Raw genomic sequence first — 24,395 nt, forward strand, 5'->3', positions numbered from 1 at the left:
ATAATATCTTATTGGTCTTGGTGTTGAATAAGCAATACATTCTCCACGGCATTTCAGACCATAATTGGAAATTTATCCTGTTGATTATTGTGTTTCATTATACTGGTATTAGTAAGTTTGGTTTGAAATGCTATCTGATTAAATGTGTCTGTAAGATCATTACTGCATAGGCTCAAAGCTCCAATTCTGTGATACATCAGAGGTAAGCAATCTAAATGTGCTGGCTCCTTTTTGCATGATGACTGTTCTTATTTCAATCCCTTCTCATGCACCTGTACAGTGTCTGGCCCCTTAACCTGGTGTAGGGATAGACATTGAGTGAGTACATTATTTCAACTTCATCTTACAACAGTCCTGTAATATCTGATAAAAATGAAAAACTCAGAAGTATTGTAATCTTGATCTGGCTCGATGAAATAAAGCTTGCATCCATTGCCAAGAGATCATCCATTAACCTGGTTCCATGGAAGTGAACCATTGGACAGTTTTCTGTTTTGTCATTTTTCAAATTGCCGACTGAGTTCACTCTTAGTACTTTCTCGATGTTGTCAGATATTGCAGAGCTGCAATTCTTATTACATCTAAGACAATAGATTGTTTAGTTCAGTAAAGCCTGTTTGATTCCCTGCATGCTCTAGTTAAGAGAGTTAGCCACTGTAAGAACGCCTGCTCTGGATTGCTTTCTCTATAATTAATGTATGTCAGAAAAGACCAGATCTGGAATTATCCTAAAATGTGGCCTCTCATTCTCTGTGTTCTGGTTCGCCTCCGAGGAAGGATTCCCATTTCTCCTACGACTCTCGTTCATATCTATGGACTTGGCGTGGTGTACCTATATCAGACCTGAAATATAGCTGCATGCCTAGTAGGGATATGCTTTGTTGGAGGTTGCTTAGTTACAACTGGGACTTTTACCCTTTTTAGAGCATCTACCTTCTGCTGATAAGTTCTCAAGTGCTCCATCAATGCCACAATTTCAGTCAGAGCTTTTCCAAGGTCTGTCTTTAGACCGTTTGCAAAGCAGGTTGATTCTTGGGCATAGCATCTAAGCGATTAGCCGCTCCAGTGCATTTACAATTACATGCCGCCATATTGGTTTTTGTTTTTAGCATCCCATAATTTACTCTGCATAGTCAAATGGTAGAGGTTCCCCATTAGCCAATACCAAAAATGCATTGGCATTCAGGGAGTATCTAATCTTAGTGCAATCCTTGTCTTTTTACCAATTTATGCTTTTTCCTTGAAACAGTGGTAAAACCAGATTCTGTGTATTTTGCATTAGTTTGCAATGCGCGGTGTGATTACCTTTTAGATTTGCGTTGGGTTTCACTAGCAAGGCCACCCAGGATCAAGGGAGACGCGGTATGAATTAGAGCTTCCACCTCCTCCAGCAAACCATCAATTTACTTTAGTGAGGACTTTTATTCACAGGATCCCTGACCACTGGGTAAAAATATAGCCTAGGTTTCAACATTCTTTATATATAATTAGGTAATAAAACAGTGGAAATGGAATTGCTGATCTATTGAAGCGATCATTTGACTGTGACATATTAGTGCATCAGTTGTACACTGCACACACGCACGCACAAACACGCACACATGCACACGTGCGCACACATACACACACACATAACACACTTTACAATATTAGGAACAGGCTTTCATAGTAAATACCCAATGATTCTTTATAAGTTCTTATCAACCCTAGCCATCTTACTGATACGATTATGCAAGGGACTCCAATCTCAACGTACAGCCCTACGTTGCCCGGTATGTGTACGATGTGCAGGATAATGTGATATCTACGTTCAGGCACTGTTCAACTCAGTTCCGTTTAAGACAATTGCTGCCTAATTTTAAGCATGGACTAGTGTCTTTCAAGTGATGCCAACTTGAGAACAGATAGATGATCTGACTTGTTCCTTCCACTCCCTTCTCTTTTTTGTTTTATATCTTATTAGGAACGTGTTCAATGACCCCACCAATGCAAGTCTCATAACAACATGTCCTTGTTTGAGGTATGATGCAGGGGAGGAAGGATAGTCCAGGGCAACACGTTTGTCTTGGAAGCTAGTCAACACAGCCCAACAGGGGTTCGAATCCCGATCCCGGGCTTAGAAACCACTTGTTGGTATTAAGCATGTTACAAATGAACAATTATAATATTAATTACAATAAATAATGACTGAAACAATATTAAGAACATCAAAGCCCTTACAAAGACAGAATATACATTTGGACTAAAGAAGGGAAAAACGGAGCATCAATAAAGTGAGTGTGCAGTTTTATGGCAATGATTATTAAGGCAACAGGTCCAATGCTCTTGATCTGGTTGGGCAGATGAGACAAACTATTTTCTCCTAAATATGACAAAAAGGGTAGTCTGAAGTTTTTGAATTTGTTTTAGAGGATCATGGAAGGGAAAACTATGGGGGACATTCCGAGTTGGGCGGTAAGGGATACCGGGGACCGTTAAGGAGAACGGTGACGGTAATCCCATGCTGCCCAATTCCGAGGTCCCTTAGCGGGACCCATAAGGAACGTGTGGTCTTACCACACGTCCCTTACGGATCCCGCTAAGGGACCTGGGCGCTAATAACGGGCTTGCTAGTCACAAGCCCGTTATTAGCGCCCTCCCCATTCCCTTTGAGCCCTATGGGGGCTCAATGGGAATGGGGTATGGTTTGTTCAATGGGGACTTACTGGTCGCGCCAGGGTCGGAATGCACCGGTACGTCCCCATTGAACAAGACTGGTGCCAGACCCGGTATTGGAGGCAGCCATGGCGCAAATAGCGCCATGGCTACCTCCAATCTCCGAATGAGGCCCTATGTCTTTAACGAAGTTGAAGTGCCCACACTTTTTGCTGCCAGACTAGATCACCTGGAGGTTTCTGCATTTTCCAAAACGATGTGAGAACTTGGTTACCAGCAGTTAATAGCAGCATAATCATGTGAGTGTTGTTTTGGCATGATGGGTATACCAGACGATTGAGAAGACCAAAATGATCAACTCCGCCAGTGCCGATTCCCGCTCCCCAGCAATCCTGTATTACTTGATGAATGGTACCCAATCAGGAGAGCAGTCTAAGACAATCCCACAAAAAATGCCCTGCCTAACCTCTCATAGCAGGACCCCATAAACACTGTGGTGCCACATTGAAATCAATGGGAGTATAGAACCACCATCATACTATCTCAAATCCCATGTCTTTTACCTGCACGCTTCTTCAGGCGGCACCATTACGTGCTCATATTAACTTCCATTCATCTTCTATCAATTCTTTTCCAAAATCTGCTTTCCTTCCACATGGAATCACCCATTGAGGCGGCTTAGACTGTGTGACTCAAGAAGAAGTGTATACAAATCCCTGGTCAGTCTTGGTCATTGTTTCTGCTGAATAACCATGCGTCCATAGCAGCAATAACCATTGGTGTAGCTACATTGTGAGGAACCTGTTCTCCTCGCCCAGATTGAGTGTTCTGGCTCACATTCCACAGAGAATGTAATAATCTTTAGATTGACAGCTGACACACTCTCTCTCTCCCGCACCCCTCCCCCACTTCGGAAACGTTTTCTCTCCGTTCGTTCATAGGTGAGAAGGCGTGAGTTGCAACAATCGGCATGGTAGGACTGAAAAGGAAGAGAATTCCAATTGAGTAGCCTTTTGCATCCTATAAACTGAAAAGGGATTTTGTGCTGGGATTGTGGTACAATGTGTATGGCCAATGAGAACGGGGAAGCCACATGACATAGCGTAAAGATATATTTGTAATAGTGGACTCCATGTGCCACCAGCTCTGGGGAGATGAAGATTGTTGCATTGCATTGTAAATCTCCAATGGTCTTCCCTGCAATACTCCTTTAATATCAAACCAATCTACCCCTTTCATGGGATCTGGAAATCACCTTCGCTTTTCTCCCTAACTGTATAAATGACCCCAGTTCTCTTTGCAGCAACTCTAGAGCATTGTTGGGCAGATATGAGGAGATTGCGAGCAACTTGCGTATTTACTCGTTTGCTCCAAAAAAATAGGAGCAGCCCAATTCTCAAAAGGCATCTGAATGAGCGCAAATTTGAAAGTGCATTCGGAATTCACGAATGGGATGCGTTCAGAAATAAGGGTCTTCACCCTGTGCCTGTTGGGAACAGGCGCAGGTGGAGGCGCAAATCATGGCAGGTTCGTTTCTGTCCCAGTCACGATTTCTTCAACCTCTGCACTTACACTAGAAGACAAACAGGATTGGAAATCAGCGTCCCCGTGGGAGCCTATCTTCCATGAGTGTCGGGCGTGCGATGTATGCGAGGAGGCTGGACGGCGCATCTTTTTCACTTTTGCCCAGCCCTGCCTGAAATGCTCAGACCACCTTTGAGAATAAGGTACACCTGAGCATTTCAGCAATGAGTGAAAATGAAACGTGCACCTTCTCGACGCTTCTTTCGTTTGCGCTCATTTAGGAGAATCTGGCCCAGAGGATTTGTGTCGCATCAATATGTCGTCATCAGAACTTGTAGGCCATCAATCAAAGTGCCCAAATCCTTCTCTACAGACTTGGTAAAATTAATTTGAAAGACCACCAAATGCCTGTGAGATAAGAGATGAGAGGGAACAAGTTGAGTTCCTTAAACAGGCCAGCACAGCATCATTAAACATATTTAATATATACTAGATAGTTCCGAATTGTACTCCCTGGATACTTGAGTCAGCCCTAATAGAGGCTGCAAGGGGCTCCATATCTACCACACATAGCAGGGGAGACAGAGGACACAGCTGTCTGTTTCCCCTGGAGAATCACACTGTATCAGAGAAGAGGCTGAATTCTGGCAGCTGGGGATTGATAATTAGCCCTAATCCACCAAATATGATTGGTGGAAAGACATTTGTACCCAGGATCAGATGCAGGAAACCCCAATACACATGATCCAATGTTTTCTCAGGGCCAGATTCTCAACATTGTTTTGGGGCACGTGATGAGATGCACCAGTGCATCTCACGACTTTCGCCAAAAAAAGGAGAAACCCTATTCACAAAGGCCATCAGATTGAGCGCTTCCAAGATGCGCTCATTCTGATGCCCTGTTTTCTCCCTTTGCGCATTTGCACTAATATGGGGGCATTTCAGGGCATTTATAAGCACATCCTGAATTCCCAAGCCAATGTGCTTTTTTTGTCCTGAATTGGGGTGTGGGGAGGGGGTTCACCCCCTTGCACCTTTTGAAACAGGCACAGGGAGAGGCGCAAATTAGGACCCTGTCATGCTTTTGTGTTGAAGTGCGACAGCCGCGGGTTAAACCAAGGCTGTTACACTTGCATTCCCATCACTCAAACAGGGATGGACATGTTTTATTTTTTCTTCAACAACACGTCTCGGTGAAATGCGCTCCCAGCCACAATCTGGTGGCCGAGAGCCTGTCATATATTAGTGTTGGAGGCGCGCACCAGACAGTAGTGTATGCAAAGGGGCTGAGCAGCGCATCCTTGGGCTCTTGTCCAGCCCCTCCTGAAATGCTCAGGTCACCTTTTAGAATAAGTTCACCTGAGCATCTCGGCAATGAACGCAAATGAAAGGAGCACATTCTCTGCACTCCTTTCATTTGCATTAATTTCTGAGAATATAGCCCTCGGTGCCTAAAGAGGGAAGGAGGATTGTCGGTTTCCTACTTCTGGACTCAGGAATCATGTTGAGAACCTTAACGTATGTTGTTTAAAGATGGCCTCAAAGGCAAACAATACTGCCTTATCAGGATCAACAATGATGAGAGAAAAAGTTGCAGCCTCAAAAATGAAACGCAGGAACAAATCATGACATCAAAATTCAGCAAGCAAATAGGCTTTTATGATGTACGCTATTCCGGTTTCTTACCATGCTATGGAAGGAATGAGACCATAGCCTCGCTCAGGATATATGGAACTTTTCCAGAATTTTAAAAAAGAGTTCAACACTTCCATGAGACTAATTACTAGAGATCCTGAAATGCACTTGTGGAAATCTGCAGGGAAACCCTCCGGACCAGGAACTTTACCGAGTTTCAAGTTATACATTATTTTCAGATCCCCCTCAAGTTAAATCAACCTTTAAATAAAATACCTGTCTGCATAGAAACTCATTCTAAATCAGATACTTGCTCCTCCTCCAAGGTTCCCTCTGCAGAGTACACAGCCTCATAAAATCGAATCAAAGAGTCCAGTTTAACCTGCTCATCATAAAAAAGTGAGCCTGAGAGATTGGCATGGCTATTGACATACAGCGGAGCAGTCTATAGAGCTTGTTTTCATGGTCATGTGGCATTATGTACCCATTCCACGGGCAACACCAAGGGGTGACGGCCCGGGGCCACAGTTAAAGGCCGGATCGAAGTGTTGAGCCATTGGCTATTGCTACTTCCAACATGGACACTACCCTCCCCCTCGCCATGTTTCCATGAGCATTCTAGTGCTCATTCATTCCCTGTCATGCCTTGCTCTCGATGACGGCTGAAGGTGCTCGCTTGTCCCGTTGACCGCGCTGTTTGTATGCAGCATCACTAGGGAAAGCAAACTGCAACACCGATGTAGCGATGGCAGCGAGCGGCAGGAGTTAGAAAGCCAAGATAAGGCAGGAGGTCAGATGGAACGCGGTCTGAGATTGTCCATTCCAGTCCACGATTCCACTGACCTGATTGGCTGAGCGCATGTTCCAGGGTGCTAATAGTACTTATTACGTGTGTCTGTAACAAAGATACTTGTATGCTTAATTGACTCTGGGTGGCAGAGAGGTATTTCCATAACTTTCTAGTGGATTGCCTTTATGTTCAATTTCAAATTCTTTCAACTCATTTTCTAGGTTCCCCTGCTGGAGTTTGTATCAAGGTGGATGCTAAAGATACATTTTACGCCCCTTATAATATCTTTTAGGGATTCCCATAATTACTCACGTTTTTTCTGCTTGCTTGTTATTTTGCAGCACATCATTGATGCATTGCTCACTTTCTGACAAACACACTGGGTTGTGGAGAAAATGGGATCACAGCTTCCATATCTGCAGTCTTTTTTCTTAAGGACTCAGATGGATGGCCAAAGCTACTGGTGCATATTCTGATATATCAATTTTTCATATACTAAAGCTTCCGCTAAGGGGACATGCATCTTCTAAAGGAGCCAGCAAACAATATGCAAGTGTGTTTTGTGTTTATGTGAGTAATAAGAGTAATCGTGATCTCCCGGATGTAGATGGTGTCAAATACTATTGAGTCCCAGCTCTTCCAGCCTCTACTTATGAGTTTCAGAAAGTGAGCCCACTGTGGACTGTGGGCTACCTAATCTAGTCAGATCTGCTCTCATGTCACAATTCCTACCTATAAATAGATTTCCTTCCACAAAACCTTCTATATAAGCCAGCACCTGTGGGAGAAAAGTTGTCAGTCCACTAATGAGATACCGGAGCCACTGTAACCTCTAAACTAGCAATCCACCCCTTACTTACGACATATATGCCCTTTTGTTCCATCTCGTGGTTAACAACCCGAAGGGGTAGTTTGCTGCAAATTAAGAAGGCAGTACCTGGACACATGGAGAAAGATGTATTTATGGGCCTCCCCTGGTCTGCTTCAAGGAAATGGATCTCCCGCAATCAAGTAAGCCTCTACACTTTTAATGTTTTAAATGTAACCATGTGCGAATAATCCACCTTGCAATCCCCCCAATGCAATACAACTAGAAAAGTCTCTATATCAAATCATTGTACTCCCCGAACTCGCAAACCCACATAAATATACCCGTTGTAGCGCTTTGCAAGCACATAGGTTTTCAACCAGCTTGTAGTTTACTAAGTGACACCACCCACCCTTACATAGGGGAAAAGTGACCTTTACGGTAACACAAATGTAACCTAGAGGGAACCATGGCTATGTCCATTATTACAGACAGAAATATCTACTTTCATTTTCACACCATGACATCTAGATGGAAATACATAAACATTAAATCAAACAGTGATAGCACATCTTTGAACCATTTAATCAGTCTTTTGTAGAAGGTTGAGCCCGAGTGAAACCAGTTTGTGTCCTGTTTCAACTTGGATGATCTATGCCTGGCTGCTAGTTTCACCCCCAAGGCCTGGATGCGTGTTGAGCATTGTTTTCATGCTTGAGGAATGAGATTCCCAGGATCTTGGACACCCCTTGAACATTGGTTACTGTGTGCTGCACTCCCTGCCACAAGAACGGAAGGCGAAATGGAAAGAGCCACTGATATCAGACTCCTTCTGTTTGGCAATGTGTGCCTGGCTTCATGCCAAACCCACTCCGAAAGGTTATAGAGGACCAATCTTGCTAAACTCTGCATGCATGATCCTGATTAAAAAAACAGCTGCACCGCTCATGCTTTGAGGAGGGCCCTTTCTTAACTGAGAAGAAGTGGAAGTTGATCAGAAAAGGCAGTGCCGTGTTGTCCCCTTGTTCTGCAGACATCTTCACTTTAATTATTCACACCATGAAACCTGGAGTGATACAATGAAACATTAGATCAACCAGTAACAGTCAGCCATTCGACCATTTAATCAGCTTGCAGAGCTTTAGAAGAAGGTGATGCCTGAGTTCATCCAGCCAGTGACCTGTTTCCTCTTGCATAACGTCTGACTGAATGCCAGTACCACACCCTTAGGGATAGGAGGACATTGAGCTTGCTCTGCAGACTCCCAGAATCTTTACCACCTCTGGAACATCAGCTACTGTGTGCTGTGCTCCCTGCCACAGGAATGACATGCCCAATGGAAGCAGCCATTAACTTGGGACTACTTTCATTTAATTTGTGAGCAGCTTCAAGGCAATACATCTCTGCAAATTTAACAAGGACAAACTTTGATGGAAGCGGCATGCATGACTCCGATACAAAATCATCTGAATCCCCCTTACTTTGTGAAAGACCCCTTTCTTAACTGAGATGTATGTCATTTTATTAGAACATTACTAGACAATGCGTGTTTGTCCTCTTTATTCATCCCAAACCTGGGTACTTACTCAAACTACACCTGGTCAGTATCATGCTCCTCAATTATTGCAGCACACACTTCTTCAAAGTACTGGTGGATGTATCTTTCCTGTGCTCGTTCTATAAGGCCCCTTATCCTGATGTGTTCCTATGTGAGCTGACTTTCTGGGAGTAGTTAAAACACCCCTATAAGGGGGTAAGGAATGTGACTTGTGGTTTGTAGAAGACCCTAAGGAAGATAATACCGTGGAAATAAACTCAGGGTGTGGCACATGTGTTGGTCTAGGGAGTTCATTAATATTGCAGATCAAATTCAGAGATTGCTTACATTCAATGCAGAATCACCATGCATTTACCTCAAGCTATACAAACCAGAGATACAAAATCCCAAGAATGCAGGACCTTGGATTCAATTTATATTTTGTTTAGCCCACACAAAAATATCGAGATGCACAAATAGTAATATAAAACAGTGAGGAATTGCCATCTGGCAGGGGTGCAAAGCCCTGAGTTATTTTGATTGGTATTAATACATAAAATGACGTGGGTAATTCCATCTCCCAGAGGGTAACCTCACCTGCTAACCAGATTCCCCTTTTCATGCCATGCACAGAGAGAATCCCAGGTTCCTCCTGTGTGGGCCATACACCTACATGGATTTTACATGGACATCCAAAATAAACTTGGGTCACAGCACTGCAATGCAGATGGCATCAGGCAGTACCTTCTCCATGAGGATGATCCAGACACTCAAAAGGATGACTGTCAACCTTTTTGACAGGGGGCCATGTGAGGAATGGCCATCTGGCAAGGGTGCAAAGCCCCGGTATTTTCTGATGTTTATTAATAAATAAAATGATGCTACAGAATCCATCTCTGAGAGGATAAGCTGGTAACCGGATCCCCTGTTTCATCAACTCCATGCCAAAAGAAAAAGTGTGCTTGTGCCTTGCTGCATCAGCATCAGTCACCTGATCCAAAGCGCCAGCTCTACATGTGCTGTAGAGCAGGATTAAAGGACACTCAATGCTTACTCGACAGTCGCAGTGACAGACAAGCCTCCGTGGCGCAGGGACAGCATTTCAGATGTGCCCTCTTTACCAAAACTACCATGATCATAAGTAACCCATGCTTGTGGCAGGGTAAATGCTAAGTTGAGGCATGGTACTACTCATGATCATGGCCACCATATCCAAATTGATATCGCACATATGTCAGTTTCTGTGAGTTAGCTCTGCTGTGTATTCTGGCCAGCCAGGAAGAGACTGCCAAATGGCAGGGCAGGAACCTGGAGGAAAGGGCCTCTTCTTAGACCTCTTTGTGAGGGCAGTTAACACCCTCCACCAGAGATGGCCACACAGCAGGCAGCTGTCCTAGGCCTGGGCATCAAAGGAGCACACCCATTCAAAAGGAGTAGCCTCACACCTGGTTGCTGCATCTATAAATGGGCTTTCTTCTTTGAGGGAAGGGAAAGGGGTGGGATTAGAGAAGGCAGGAATGATCTGGTCAATGGAAGGAGAATGCCACCATCTTGTTCCTCTCTGTCTCTCTTTCTCCTTCCTGTCCCCTCTACTGCCTCTGGAGCAAAGCACTTTGGGTGTTGCATGAGAAGGGCAAAGTCCACTCCATTCAAGAGCAGGGATTGGACCACTAAGGCAGGCTACCTTTAGCCCAATCCCCTGAGGAAATGTGCCTTTAAAAGAAGGGTCTACCAAACCTTCTTCAGATTCACTCTCGAATTTGACCAGAGCTGCTCAGATCCCCTCAAGACACAATGGTTCACCTGAGAAGAACTCACTGGACTTTCTTTGGGAAAGTTGCATTTTCCAAAGCCCTTTGCCTAGGGAGCCATCCAAGAAGAAGGAGGATTTGTCACCTACCCTCTCCCAGGGTACATTGGGAGTGATGTTTTGCTCTGGACCCGGACCTGTCATTCTGCACCAGAATCTCCCAGCGCTGGGAGAACAGACCCTGTACAGAACCATGTTGTCCTGGAATCCCCTGAGGGGACCTCACAGCAGTTAGATGGCCAGACCAGCCTGAAGCTTCCTGTTCTACCACACCAAACTCATCGCTCTGTGTTCACTGCACTTTGAACGAGAGGGAAGGTGCTGGCTTTCTTGCTCCTCCACCAATCTGAACTAGTGCTTGCACTTTGGACCAGCTCGGCGCTGTAGTGTGCCGTAGCTAAGTCTGTATCCTGCTAGGCCCAAATCAACTGCTCAATGCCGGTACCCAATCCGAATCACTGTTGAGTAACATGCCATCTCTGACCAGGGGTGTCAACCATGGCTTTATCCCGCTAGGACTTGAATGACCTCCTCATCAACTTGCACATTGACGCACCCAAGATCTCCACTTTGATGACCGGCAGCTAAAGCCGACTCAGCCTGGCCCAACTGCGGAGGAATCCTGGGACCGCCCTGACTTGCATCCTTAAGAGCCTCCTTTCTACCACACAGAACAACTGCATTCACCCGTACTCGATGCCCACTTGCTGCTTGGGCTTATGCAATCCAAACGTGCCCAAACTAAGCTTGATCAGCTCACGTCAATGTTTGACACCCGGTCTGACTTCCTCAGCCCACCAAGAACTGAATCCAGGTACCGTTCCCATTGACCCTGAACTGCCCCCTCAGGTCCATTTGGACCCTAGACACTGGTTAGGTCACTATGGCTCCTGGTATCACGAACGCCATATCCTTTTTGTGGCTAGTAACTGACCTACTACCCCTGGATTTATGCTCAGAGTGCTACTTTCCTCAGTCTGCTGCATCATCTCTGTCCTCCCTTGGTGGTGGGCTTTTGCACAGTGTTTTCTATTTGTTCTATTGCAGATGGTGTGCTTGATTAAAGTATATATATTTATGGAACCTTGATTGGACATTTCCTTTATTTTGGACTGTGTTACTGTGCTGTTTGGGTCACTACTGGTTCACCTTTATACCGCTCTTAAAAGCATAGCCTTCCCTTGGCCCACATTACCACAAAAGGCGATGGAGGTATATCTCTTAACTTTCCCTATTTTACCTTTATGATTGCTTTGGGTTTTGGTTGTAGAAGTGTGAGGGCTGAGTGGGCCAATTTACCAGTACTCATCCTTGCAGTCTTGCAGAGCAGAATCCAATTTGTCACAAAACAATGACAATCTTGTTGACCAATTCTTTGATTTGTTTTCAAAGGACCAAATCAAATCAGTGCATTGGTGAACTATGTGATAGTAAATTAACGGGTTGCAGTTGGTAGGAAATTGTTAATTTTCGATCTAATTTCTTTGGTTAACTGACCAAGAACAGAGCCTTGAGAGACTCCATATTGGAGAGGGAGCAGAGAAGAAGCATGGCCACACCAAGAAACAGAGTATCTATGAGCCCAAAGATAAGAGTGTAACTGTTGATAAACAGATCCAGAGAACCCCCCCCCGCAAAGTGTAGAGAACAGAGTAGGCTGGTTGACCGTATCGAAAGCAGCAGACATATCTAGCAAAACAAGAAGGGTGGAGTGCACACGAGAGGAGAAAGTAGAGAATTAGAAACATACAAGAAGGCTGTTTCAGTAGAGTGAAATGGACCCAGTCCAGATCGATGCATTGATAAAAGGAAGTGAGGTAAAGTAGGAGGAAACGTGAACATAGAAGACATGCTGAAGGACCTTAGATAAAAGGAAGGAAAGAGATGTGGTAGAAGTTAAAAGGAGAAGGATCAGGAGAAGGATTTCGGAGTGATGGGAATAATAGTGCATGTTTGCACGTAGAAGAAAAGGTAGCAGTGTTCAGGGAGGTTTCCCAGAATGGTTAAGCAAAAGAGTAAAAGGGGATAGATCGTAGGATTTAGAGAAGAAGGTAATAGATCAGAGGGCAAGGCAGTGAGTTGTGTGAGCCAGAATGCTGACCCAATCTCACTATTTCTCAGACTCAACATGCTATGCTTCTACATATCACTCTCTTTCTATTGCTCTTTGGAATCCGAAGTTTGTCTGCAATAAAACCTTATTTACCTCCAGCTTCATCCTTTTTCATTCTCCTTCTCTTGCATCATAACCCTTACTGAAACCTGGATCTCTCCCTCGGTTTCTGCAACCCCAGCTGCCCTTCATGACCCTGCCTACACCTTCACTCACTCTCCCTGCCCCACCGGCAGAGGTAGTGGTGTAGGACTGTTTTCATCCTCCAAACATCCTATCTCTCCTACGCCCCTATCTCCTGCTAATTCTCCCTCATTCAAGTACACTATCTCCACAATCACTGCCCCTATGGCATACATATTATCTCTCTCTACTGGCAACCTGGTCCAGTAGGTCAATTATTTGACCACATTTACCAACCAATTGATTCTTTCTCTCCCAATCACCACCTGATAATAATGATAATAGTAATAATAATAATAATAATATTAATAATAATAATAATAATAATAATAATAATAATAATAATAATTTGGCATTTATATAGCGTCATTGGTGACTTCAACCTACCCTCTCTCTCTGCTGCTCAATCCACTGACTTTAACTCTCTTCTCCTTAACCACTCACTCTCTTCTGTCCACTCTCTGTGGACCCATTCATATGGAAACTCTGTTGACTTATTCTCTTCTCCTCTCAAATCTCCGCCTCTAATATCTCTACTCTGCTGTCTTCCTCTGATCACTCTATTGTCTTTGCACAAACCCCACTCCTGCTTCTTCCTCACTCTCTCCATCTACTACAGCTATCGCTAAATGAAATGTGCACTCCTCCAAACTCCATGACTACCTCTCTGACCTACACCAGTCTCTCCTCCTAAGCTGAACTCACACTTCCATACACTCAAGAAGCCTTCACTAACTTTAAAACTGATCTTTATGCTCCCATTTCCTCTCAATACACTCTTACTACACTCACTCTCAAACCCTCCCCTGCATGGCCCTGGATTACACCTCTTATCCGCACCCTGAACAATGCGGAAAAAACTTTGGACTTGGCAAATGTTAGGGCACTCATTTGATCTCCAACTTTATCTCACTGCTCGTTAAAATTATTCCTCTACTCTTGACTTGGCCAAACGTAACTTCTATCTCTCTCTCATGTTGTCTCAATCCTCCCAGCCTGAGTGCTGCCAAAAGTCTCTCAACTCAATTCTCTCACCTCCTAAACCCACATCCACTGCCTTTTCTCTTTCTGCAAATAATCCTGCTCTCTACTTTGCATCTAGAAATTCTACCATTCACTATACCCTTGCTGATTACCTTCTATCCCCTCCTCCTGCTCACTTTTCTCCTCCACTCCCACTACTATGCCTTCCTTTGCCCACACAAACCCTGAAGAGATTATTGCCCTACTCAACTAGGCTAACTCTTCCTCTGCCCCCCACAGGCCCACTGTCCCTGCAGAATCTGATGCACATACCGTCCAGTGTTGATCCACATATTACTTCCGTCAACCCCTCTCTTGACAATACCACTTTTCCATCATACGACAGCTACTGTCATCCATCTCCTTAAGAAACCTGGTATAGACCTTAACTGTCCAGCCAACTTTCATCCTGTCTCTCTTCCACCACACTATTCCAAAATCCTAGAAAGAGTAGTATTCAATTGACTCACTGAGTTCCTTGATACTCATAACCTGTGGGACCCTCCTCAATCTGACCTTTGACCTCTGCATTCTACCAAGACAGCTCTTCTCAATGTCGACAATTTCATTGTTTCCCCTCACCATGCAAACGTTCATCTATTCTTATTCATCTCAACCTCTCTGCTGCCTTCAATATTGTCAACCATTCTGACATTCTCTCTACATTATCTCTCGTTGGCATCAGAGATAAGGCCCTTGCTTAGTTTGCTTCATATCCTGCCCCTGGACACTTTCAGGTGTCTTGGAACAGCTTTACCTCTCCGCTCACCTCTCTTACTGCTGGAGTTCCCCAAGGGTCTGTCCTTGGTCCATTTCTCTTCACTCTCTATACTTCAGTTCTTGGCACATTGGTCTCCACTTACGGCTTCTCCTATCATCTATTTGCTGATGACAATCAGATCTTCTCCTTTCAATACTTTTCCGATGAGCTGTTGTAAAAAATGTCAAACTGTCTCTCCATCGATCAAATATTGGATAATTTCTCGCTCAACTTCACTAAGACTGAAGTTCTATACTTTTCAGCCTCTTCTTCTCTTCTCTCCTATCTACTTTCCTTACTCTGCTTCCGCTCGTAACCTTGGTGTCATCTTTGACCCATTCCACAACTTCTCACTCTTCATCTCCAAATCTGCCATTGCAGCCAGACTCAATTGCTTCAATATTAGAAAAATCCATCCTCTTCTTACTCTCGATACTTTTAAATAGCTAATCTCCTCCTTTGGCCAGATGATCTGTCTATCTACGAAACAAAGGGCCATAAACTTCTCATCATCTTCAAAATTATCCATGGACTCGTCCTATCTTCTCATCTCACTCCCTACTCTCCTCCTCCCTCATTAAGATCGTCCTGAGCTCCACCACTCAAGCCTCCTGTGCTCAGCCTTGTTTCTGCTCTCTTTCTCCTTGCTCACCTACGTTGGAATGCTCTTTTTATCTGTTTTTGTGGCAAAAATGCAATGCTTTTCTTGTGATTTTTAGAAATAAATAAATAAACACGCCTTAGTAAGAGCGGCGAAATTAGCAGTAGTGACTGACACAGGAGAAAAATATGAAGAAATAGATTCAGCGGTAGGATGAGGAGCAACAAATTAACAAAGAAATGCCACCTTAGTGGTAAAATAGGTAGCAAAGTCAGTGGGAGAAAGAGAAGAATAAATACAAGGGTCAGGACAAGAATGGGAGAGAAGATGATTAAGTAATTGAAACAGCTGGCAAGAGTGAGAAGAAAAAGTAGAGACATGTTGCCATAGTATTGCATTTGTAGCAAGGACTATTGAAGAGTCATAGGAAACGAGGAAAGGTTGATGAGATGAGCAGTATAGTAATATCTTTTTCAGCACCATTAATCACGGTGTAGAGAACAGCGACGAGCATGAATAGCACAAGTAAACCAAGGCTGGTAATTTTTCCACAAAGGATTAAAATATTTGAGAGAATAGTCCAGATGAGTGAATAAAAAATATTGGGTTAAGGAAGAATAGAAGTACAAGTAGTCACCAGGATGGATGAGTTAAAAGACTGCAGGTTAGAGCGACAGAAGATAGCTGGCAAGGGGTCAGAGGACACAGTATGAAAAAGAGAGGTACAAGAAGAGATTAATGAAGGATTGGAAGAACAGATAGAGAGAGCAGAAAAAGCTGTGATTGAAGAGTGAGTAGGGAAGATAAGATCTGTGGAAGAGCCATCACCCAGATGCAGTTCAGTCTGCATGGTTTCTTTTCTCCCCCGAAATGTGTGCATTATAAATAACAAAATCAAATCAAATTAAGAGATGCAGCGAATAAGAGTGATACAAGGGGAGATTAAAGGTGTGTGGAAAAAAGTGACTGTGTGAGGGAACCCAAGAGGATCATGAAGTGAAGGGTGATCTAGACACTGAGCTAAATAGAAGCTTGTAAAAGAGTGACACAGAGAAAAACATGCTAGGGCAATCATGTGCCTGATATAGTGAGAGGGTGAAAGAGAGGCCAAAAAGAAAACGCCTGAATGAAATAGTGAGAACGAGTTCAAAATAACTCAAGATAGGTCGTGAGCGAGAAACAGTCCTCAAGGTATTCTCAAGTGGAGAACAATTATGGAGAAACCTAGAGTCAGTGAAAGTGTGACTTTGTGAGTGAAAAGGAATACCAGAAAGTTATCCAAAGACATAGAAACGGAGAAAACAAAAGATAGGGAAAGCATAAAGGGTCCTTATTGACTGGGCCATTCCTCAACCAGAAACAGCATGCAGGGTATGCCCGTGCTCTTCCACACTACCACAAACTGGAATTTCATGCCGAGCCATCTGGAAACCGTGAGCATCTCTGAAAAGCTGGCTATTCAACAAACACTAGCATGAGAACATCACAAAACATAACCCCCACTCTATATTGACCAGACTGAACCTCCTCCACCATATTACATGACCAAGCCATAAACCTATATGCAGGACATCTGGCAAGTACAAACAGAGATGGGATTTATTTGATTCGCTGTCCCCACAATCTTTTAAAAGGAATCAGACTGAAAATTTCACAAACATGCAACCGACTAATTTGTAACTCTTTATCCAAGAAGTACAGTAGAAGGACTCATTGTGGTCAGTATCCCTGTGCCCTTCAAACTCAACTCAAACAGCAAGAAAGCTCTTTAACAGAGTCGACAATCGGCTACTCTAAAAACACTGCATAATGAACCTTGTACCACATGTTCAACTCTCACCTAAAGCTTCCCCTCCCTCTCCAACACACTCACATCTTCTTCTCTCTCCATCTTACACCTGTCACACGATCAACCATTGCAATAAGAGGACAGCACCACAGCTCGCCTTTCTGTCCATATCGTAACCCCATCAACAGTGGCGTACTGGTCCTCATTGTGCTGACCTCAACTGATCTATCTTGGGGTCTCCTTATTAGATGAAACACACAGCCAGGTGTTCTCATCCACTACCCACCTAGAATTATACCAACAGGACTTTGGTACTTCTGGCCTGCAAGCATCAACATCTATCCATGCAACACCCCCACCTGTGCCTCTGACTATACAACATCTGTCTTGTCTTGCAGAGCCGCCATGCACGGAGAGGCAACCAAAATAACAGAAATGCTCTTTACAAGATCACTCTACATTATATGACATTATCATTAGTATGTATCAAAGACAAAACATGTTAGCAGATTTCACTGTACTATTTGCAAATGAATGGCATTTTTCTTAACAGGTCCATTTATTCTTGCAACATATTATGGAAGAACAAAACACATTCATTTACCAAGTGAAAGACAGAATGTATATGGGCTTCATAAACATAGGTGCAGGATGCAAAGAAACATCTAACACCTTGTATAATTCACTTACCATAGCATCAAGCAAATCTGCACACCTATGTATTCCTCACAACATGGGCTTCCTACGGAAATGCAGTAACACAATTACGACTCTGGCGTTGGACCATGGTGCTATTAGCTATTAGCTATTAGCACCATGGTCCATGCCGGATTCCGCCATGGTGGATGGCGGAATTACCGCCCCATTACAAGGTTGGCGAGGCGGTAATTCCCCATTCACCATGGCCCCTTCCCCATTCCCATTTTTGGCCCATAGGGCACAATGGGAATGGGGAAGGAGCTAATTACGGCACCGTAAATTACGGTGCCGTAATTAGCACCAAGGTCGCTTAGCGCCTTGGACTTTAACGCCTGCAAAAAGCAGGCGTTAAAGTGTGAATCTGGCGTTAAGGGTTTAACGGCGTCACAGCCTTTTACGGCCCCTTAACGCCAGGGTTGTAATGAGGCCCAATGAACTGAATTACCAAAAACAGCTCAACAATGTATTTTTTCTTTTTTTATAAAGAATAATTATCATATCCATTTCCTTTTATATATTGAATGTGAAACAGAGTAAAGCTTCCATTTGAAAAATAATTTGAAATTGAATGCACTATTTAAATAGTGCACAAGCACATATTCCAAATGGTTGATCATGCTGACCTGTATGGAGCCCTCAACATGAACTTCCATAAACACATGAAAGAATATGAAGCGAAAAGCGCCCATGGGTACAAAATGCATTTTGAGGGATCTAACATCTTAAACCGTATCTTTGGATTTATCAATGCAGTGGGTCAAAATGAAATCTAGGATTGCAAGACAAGAAGTCCCAGGAATAAGTAATGGCAATGCATATTCCTACATCTGGTGGCACACACCCCTCGCGCAGAAAATTAACCATCTGACTTGATCACAACTCGTCTGCAAAGTGAGGACCTAGAAACAATCCTTCTCTTGTCATGCACCCACCCACTGGAACTTGATCCTGGTATCGGCTCGGAATGCACCCACAGTTCACCAGTACCGCAAATCTCTCGAAACATGGTTTTTTCAACAACACCTGACCAAGGCCTAATCCCAGGGACGCACCAACTCACAGTACTGCGTTACTTTTAAAAATTGCCAGCCCAAATGCTGGCTATACAAACCCCGTACAGTGCTCAACTGCTCTCGAGCTCGCTCCACGCATTAAACAATAAAGTAAAATTAAAGCGTGGGTTTGACTGAACGAGACTAATTCCAACAAAGTTAGTGCAAGGTATTGTTCAAACTCACATTAGCCCACTAACCTTTTACTAGAGTAGGGACGGCATCGCATTGATTCACCCCCAACAGTTTTTTTCGAAGTAATTCTTTTGGACTACATTATTTAGAAAAACTCTTTGAGATATATGGAGGGGTGGGGTAAAGGGTTACAAGGGGCTTGGAGGGGGTCGGGGTAGGTTTTATAATATAGGGAAGGGGAGTTTTTTTGAAATAATTTTGTCCCCAAAAATTCTTTTGAAAAACAGGAAGTCTGAAGGGAGTCAAGACAACCAGCTTCTAGAGCAACATCTGTAGTCTAAATCAGATTGAGTTAGTATGAGTTAACATTTGATAGATCTATGGCCCAAGGCCCCACACACTTTACAATTTAGAAACTCTTGACCGGATAATATGAGTGATTCTTGTACCATTTGTGACACCAAGAACAATAACCAAGCACTGTTGAGAGTTCATGCATTTAGGCTGAAAATCCCATATTTAAAAATTCAATACTTTGAATCAATGTGTGACTGATAGGGTCACTGGGGGTCATTATGACTCCGGCAGTATATGTTAAAAGTGGCAGTAACAGAGTTACCGCCACTTTTACCGTACCTCCAAATCACAAGTCGGTGGTAATACCGTCAGCGGTAATACAGTCAGCCGTCTCTGGACTGCACACATGTGGAGTTGGTGGCAACCCAGGCATCGGAAGAGTTATTCTGCAACAGGAAGCAGTACCACTCCCTCAATGTCCAGGTCACCTGTGATCCTGACCTCATCATCACACACTGCTGTGGTTGCTTCCCTCGTTCCACCCACAATGCCATGGTCCTGCGTAATAGCACACTGACGGGATACATGGAGAGGCACAGAGTGCAAAGGACCTGGATATTGGGTGAGTACAAGTGCCATCACACTGTAGAGGAGGTCCCAGACATGGCCTGCACCCCTGCCCCCCATTTCGAGGGACCAGGAGCGTACTCGCCAAGGTATGTGATGTATGAGGAGCAAATGAACCAACAGAGAGCTGCACTGGGACTCTGCCCAGTGTACATCAGAAGCGCCCATAACCAGACAGCCCTGGGCAGCACGGTACCCTATCAGACAGCTGTGCCAGCCGCTGTGACGAAATGAAGAGTACCTACAGACGGTCCATGAAGAGACCCAAAGAGCCTTAATGGAAGGCCAGTGGAAATGACACAAGGGCCTGGACAGACCCGCGAATGAAAGAAAACAGCTATCGAAGATAGCACACCAGTGCGAGTAGCTATGAAAATAGATGTAATGGACACAGGAAAGAGACAATGTTAAAACGTAAGGAAACGTTGTTATGAGACAAGATGGAAGTAACCAACCAGTTAAACGTGTGTAAATAGGCTTGGAACGCAAGAAGCTAAGAAAACGATACTGCTTGCAATGCTTAGTAGAAGAATAGAGCGGCAAGCGCCAACTATATCTACGTCAATAACGCACGCTATACAAGTGCGACTCCATTTTGTAAAAGCAGAAGTATGCCCAGCTTTTTATCCCAGCCAAAGCCAAGAGAAGGAGTGGAATCGAAACTCAACAAAGAGCAGCTCATGCCTAGGAAATCGATGTCAACCGGAGAAAGGGAGGAGAGCATCTGCTAACAGGAATCAAAACTTCAGAGCATACCAGCCTGCTCCGTGAAGGTCAAGATAAGGGAGGCCCATGCAGGTGGCAGGGTCGAAGCAGAATTAAATACACTAAAAGCTGGAAACTGAAGCAGATTCATGGTGAACTAACACATGACCAGCCAGGCGCGAAGAGGTACCACCGCCTGATGTCATCCAGAACCCGAGGATGCCATAACTTTTCCTGATAAGAGGCTACAGTTTCGAGGCCATACCCAGCCAACTAATTGACACATAGCCCTAGGATACTGATTGATGGAAGGAAGGCAGGGTGAATCTTATCTTGGAACACCAGGCACATGGGTGTCTATTCTGCATGCTGCTAATTAAAATGGGGATTTATGTCTAGGGGTGTAACCTGCCCAATCACAATGGACCATGTAATCTAGGGTCCTATAGATAGCAGAACCAATATGATCTCGTACTTGTAGTGACGTCTATCATGTGTGATTTAGAGGGAGGGGCGTAGACGCCCACCGATGAGAGTTATCCAATCCGCATGCTCTATTATCATATAGAGATATAGCACCCATACTTAAGTTACCTTTCCTAACCAATTATATTGCATGTCAAGTTTTTGTAGAGTTAGACATTGATGATGACGAGTTTTATGCATAAAAGTTGCTGTTCAACCAAAGTTCGAGGAAGTTAGAGCGAGTTTCCCTGTTTGATGTACTTGTCATTAAACAGACTTCCCTTTGCCAAATTACTGAGTCCTCATTATTGAGTTGTGTTGGAGTAAGTGAATCCTGCACCCCCATCCCTCACATGGTGCAGCTATCTTGTCTTAGCGGTACTAGAGGGTGAGCACTGACCTATGGGCCCATCAGTGAAAACACCGCCCTTCTGTACAACACTATTCTCGCAGCACAATAGACATGCTATGTGAGGTGGGGATTACCACACATGTGGATTGCATGCCCTGTCAAGGACCTGTGCATGCAGAATCTGCCTGCTCAACCCACACATGACAGACTGCAACCTAGTGACTAGGATATGAGGGATAATGCTTCAGTAAATGGGGATTGCAAATTTGCCCAACAGGCTAGCTACACACACATTGGACTACAGGAACCACCATGCAACATTACACAACCCTACACCTCTGTGGTCTTCAAACTGGGGGAGGGCCCCCTGGGGGTGTCAGAAGTATGTCCAGAGGGGGCACAGTCTGCTAGAAAGTATTAAGATGACTGTTGTCAATATGAAAAAGGATCAAGGTGACTGTTCTTAATATGAAAAAGGGATTAAGGTGACTAATTTATATAGAGTATGGAAGCAGTACAAAAGCTTAGCATGTTATGAAGAGCTTGGACCCTCGGACAGCCTTTGAGCCTCTAGGTTTCGGGAACCAAAAACACTATCTGAACTTGAGGGGGACATGGTATGAAAAAGTTGAAAGACCACTGCTTTACATGGAACGATATGCTACTAATCTGCAAATAGGGAATTTGACACTGGTAGATGTCATGCCATGCACTCAGGTGATCACACATGTTAATCCATCATGGAATAGACACAGACAACCTGCACAAGTAAAAACAAACACCCATCAGGGCACGTGCATGAGAGCAACACATAGGCCCAACACACGCTCCATGACCTGTTGCTTGCCGATCACAGACCCTGAAAGCGACGAGTGCTGGCTGTGAGGTGTGCATGTTGTACCACAAAACAGAAAATGCACCCCCTGAGTGAATGACTCCATATACAAGGACAGGAAAGGGAAATCATGTTGTGTGACAATTCCTCTGAAATGCATGCATAGACTGTCTATCAAAATGCTGTTGTAACAGGCCACACATCCACAATGCACTGTGACTGACACCTATCACCTTTGCTCTTGCAGGTGACTCTGGATACCCCTAGCTTCCATGGCTCATGACACCAGTGCAGAATTCACAGACACCACAGGAGGTCACCTACAATGTGGCACACGTACAGACTAGGTTCTGTAGTGAGTGGACCTTTGGCTTGTTGAAGGCTTGTTTCCGGTGCCTACACCACTCTGAAGGGTCCCTGATTTACAGGCTGGATAAGGTCAGACAAGCTGCACAACATTTGCATCAGGCGGAATGTTCCCCTGACCCCTGATGAGGACATACCGCCCCAGATGAGGAAGACTCAGTACCTGTGCCACACACCTATGTGCATAGTCACATCATTAATTAAACACTTGCACACAATCAGAATGTCCTAGCATTGCTTCAAGTGAAAAAATATCGAATGTGGAAATGTGAGACGACCTTCCCCAAAACACCCTCCCCAAAAACCTTCCCCAAAAACTCTCCCCCCAAACCCTCACCAAAAACTCTCCCCCCAAACCCTCCCCAAAACATCCTCCCCAAATACCATCCCCCAACACCCTCCCCAAAACACCTTCTCCAAAAACCCTCCCCAAAACACCCTCCCCAAAACCCTCCCTAAAACACCCTCCCTAAAACACCCTCCACAAAAACCTTCCACAAACACCTTCCCCAAAAATCCTCCCCAAAAACATCCTCTACAACGCCCCCCCCAAAATACCTTTGAGGTGTCCAACAGTTACTTTCTGCACCTCTTGGCCACGGGGGCCTGCTCCTTGCCAGTGAGGTGGTGCTGTGAGTGGTGCCTTGGGTGCTAGGTTGGGAGCCCTCTGTGAGGGTCACAGAGGTGGAGGACTCTGACCCCTGGCCCCGGATAAACTGCAGGGTGAGCTTCATGCGCTGATTAAGTGTCCCGGCAGAGGCTGAGGATGGCTCTGTGTGCCCCAGCACTCTCTGTCCCACTGAAGTCATAACAGTGGTGGCATGGCCAAGTGAACGGGACATCCTGTGGCTACACCCCTGCAGGCAGTGACTCATGGAATGCATTTCCTAGAGCTTCTGGTCTGTCAGTGCCTCAAAGGATAGCAAAACAAAAGAGGTGATGGCTGGAAGGTTTAGAATAAAGCTTAACCTCTGACATTGCTCTTGGCAACCCTCCAGACCATCGTTCTTCGCCTGCCAAGCCATTACAGAAGGGGAAAGACCATATGCAAATCAGACTTGGTCCCACCCCAAAAGGGGTAGTCCAGCATGAACTGCTAAATCACATGCCTTCTACACGAGACCACAAGCATCCCCAGACATGTTTCAGCCTTGTTGGGTGTCATCAGTGAGGAGTAGCTTGGGTCTCTAGGCCCAGCAGGCACAGGACCCACGTCTGGGCATACCCGTCCCACTCGGGGTGACAATAGCAAAACAAAAGAGTTGATGGCTGGAAGGTTTAGAATAAATCTTAACCTCTGGCATTGCTCTGGGCAACCCTCCACACCATCGTTCTTCGCCTGCCAAGCCATTACAGAAGGGGAAAGACCATATGCAAATCAGACTTGGTCCGACCCCAAAAGGAGTAGTCCAGTCCGAACTGCTAAGTCACATCCCTTCTGCACGAGACCACAAGCATCCCCAGACATGTTTCAGCCTTGTTGGGCGTCATCAGTGAGGAGTAGCTTGGGTCTCTAGGCCCAGCAGTCACGGGACCCACGTCTGGGCATACGCGTCCCACTCGGGGTGACAATAGCAAAACAAAAGAGGTGATGGCTGGAAGGTTTAGAATACATTTTAACCTCTGGCATTGCT

The sequence above is a fragment of the Ambystoma mexicanum genome, chromosome 2q (genome assembly GCF_040938575.1).
Source record: "Ambystoma mexicanum isolate Mex_15411 chromosome 2q, UKY_AmexF1_1, whole genome shotgun sequence".
Taxonomy (NCBI): domain Eukaryota; kingdom Metazoa; phylum Chordata; class Amphibia; order Caudata; family Ambystomatidae; genus Ambystoma; species Ambystoma mexicanum.